Source organism: Tupaia chinensis, unplaced genomic scaffold (assembly GCF_000334495.1).
Source record: "Tupaia chinensis unplaced genomic scaffold, TupChi_1.0 Scaffold000478_3, whole genome shotgun sequence".
Taxonomy (NCBI): Eukaryota; Metazoa; Chordata; class Mammalia; order Scandentia; family Tupaiidae; genus Tupaia; species Tupaia belangeri.
The window spans coordinates 381,933-384,701 of NW_006159990.1; positions in this window are offsets into that span (position 1 = coordinate 381,933).

A 2,769-nucleotide genomic window follows, 5' to 3' on the forward strand; every position below is an offset into this window, starting at 1 on the left:
CTTTCCCATTTCTTATTTAAATTATTCTGCTTTGATGTGACCTTCAGGTCACATTGGAAATAAATACATTAAATGGTTATTTATTTTGTGGCAGTACACATAAATTGTCTTCAGAAAGCATTTGTCCAGTATCCCTATGGAAAAAAAGTCAGGAGACAGACATGAAAATATATTTAAGACTTTTCCCTGAAAACATTTGCTTCAGGAGAATTTAATGTCTTTTCGCAGTGAGTCTTCCAGGCTAGGTTTAATACATGAGTGAATTAAAAGCATGAAAAAGTGGAAATGCTGCAAGCATGGTGAGTTTATTGACTTTTGTCGTGTAAGAATATCTACTGATAGTACAGTTAGTGGCAGAAATGCCTGGTGTGGTAGACTCTGCCTTGTTTGACATACTGATGTAAAAATGAGTATTATTGATTAATTTTTTAAAAAGACAATTTTCCAGAGACTAGATTAGAATCTGAAAATGCTATTAACCTCTCACCAATGGAAAAGACTCTAACTCTGTTTGATGGAGGCAGCTGAAGAGAAATTCAGGTTAAGGGCCAATCATCTCAGAAAAATTAGTTCACTGTACCAGTTGCTGTAGCAAGCAAATATGGTTTTGAACATCCTCCGATTGGATTTGATGTTTTTTGGAAGCTCTAAAATGCCACTGGGGGAATATGTGCATGCATGTCAAACTCTTAAAGCATCCTCTTTTTTGTCTGTAGGGTTAAGAGAATCAAAACAGAAGAAGAGAACGCTCGCTTGTTTATGTGTTCACTGCTTATCAAATAAAAAATTTCCAAATAAAGAAGCTTTTTCAGCTTTACCAACAACTCAAATGTGTAACTTAAGATTGTCTTTATAGAGGTATTAGATTTTCTACTTTCTCTTCATTGTATGTAAGTGAATGGGTCTTTGGGCATGTTGGAATAGAGTTTTCATTGATTCTGACATTTTGAGAACTAAAATATAAATGATGAAAGTATAAAATTCACATTCTCAGCAATTTTGTAAATTGGTTTAAAAAGACAACATTAGCTAGTAAAAATAAGATCAAATTAGCTGTGAAGTTATATTTTATATGAGAAGTAGTATGGCAGAGCTACAAAGATCTGAGTTTTACAAACTTTGTTTTTATTTGTCCAATAATCCAGCCAAAAATTAATTCTCTGTATGATTAGATAATGCAACTAATTCTTATACTGAAATTCTACTCTCAGGCTACCCAGGTGGTAACGTGCTATTCTGTACGATGATCTGTGTACTCTCCTGTAAGCCTAGCTGGTTGGAACGGCTAGGGGAATACCACAGCATGAGATACAGGTGATAGTGCATATCTTTCTCTTTCTCTCTGTGTCGCTTTCTTAGGAGAGACCACAAACCTCTCTCTCCCATTTCTCATAAAAAAGAGATGGAGAAGTCTTCAGAAAAACATATTCAGGGACCAATAGATGGCATGAAGGTTTAGACACTGAACTCCCACATAGTCAATCATGGTTCGAGTACCGGACCTGGCAACTTGCTTTCTCTCTTTCTCAATCTCTCTTTGTTTCTCTCTGGTGGGTACACATACCATAAAGCAAATTTAAGAATAATAATAACAATAAATAAAATAAAATAAATACCTTTTTAAAAGAATTATTCATTTATTTAACTCTATTTGTTATTATTATTTTCCAATTTGACCAGAGAGGGACATAGAAGAGAAAAAGAGAAAGCAAGAAAGCAAGCCACCAGGTCCAGGATTCGAACCACAGTCAGCCATGTGGGAATCCAGCATCTCTAATCACCATACCACCTGTAGGCCCCAATAACTAATTTTTTAAAAAACAAAAGAAACATATTCATTTTTATCAAAATAGGACAGTTTCTAACAAGAAAAATAAACATTCCAATGTTATTTGTTTTTTATTGTTGCTATTGCTACAGGGCACCTGTGCTCGTTGGAGACAGACAGACAGAAGGAAAGTGAGAAAGCACTCTCTAGAAGAGATGTTTACACCACAATGCTTTTTCCTCCATTCTCCCCTTGGGATTTTGAGCACACATGCATATGCGCCCAGGCCTAGTGTGTTCTTCAAACCTCTGGGACCAGGACTTGAATCATGCAGTCAGCTATGTGAGATCCAGTTGTCTTAACCACTCTGACACCTGCTGGCCCTCAATGTTAATCTTCAAAGCCTTAGTTAATAGCATCAATGATAGTGAGAAATAGAGTTAGAATGTGAAAGTGACTTTTAAGATATTAGAAGGTGACTATAAACATATGTGTAGTAAAATAATATACTTATAAAAAGTTCTTTCAGGGCCGGCAGGTAGTGTGGTGGTTAAGGATGCCAGACTCCCACATGCCAGCCCAGGGTTCAAGTCCCAGACCTGGCGATTTGCTCTCTCACTTTCTTTCTCTCTCTCTCATTGTGCCCATCTCTGATCAAATTAAAAATAAATAAATAAAGTTAAATAAAATAATTCTTTTTTTTTAAAAAAAAAAGCTCTTTCAAATTAAAAGAACCATACACTAAAGGAGAAACTGATGTTAACCAACAATCCATCCAAAGGATAATAGTTTGTGCTTAACTATAATGATAAAAGTAACAATCTTAACTAAAAATCAAAACACAATATTGAAACACCAATGTGGTACCAGCTGAAGAAACTAACAAAATTTCACAATACTAGTAACAACAGATAAGAGGCTGTGATAAACTGATACTTAAATAATCTGTTCAGAAAGCAATATGCAAGGCTTAAAAAAAATTTTTTTTTGATTGGTGGAAG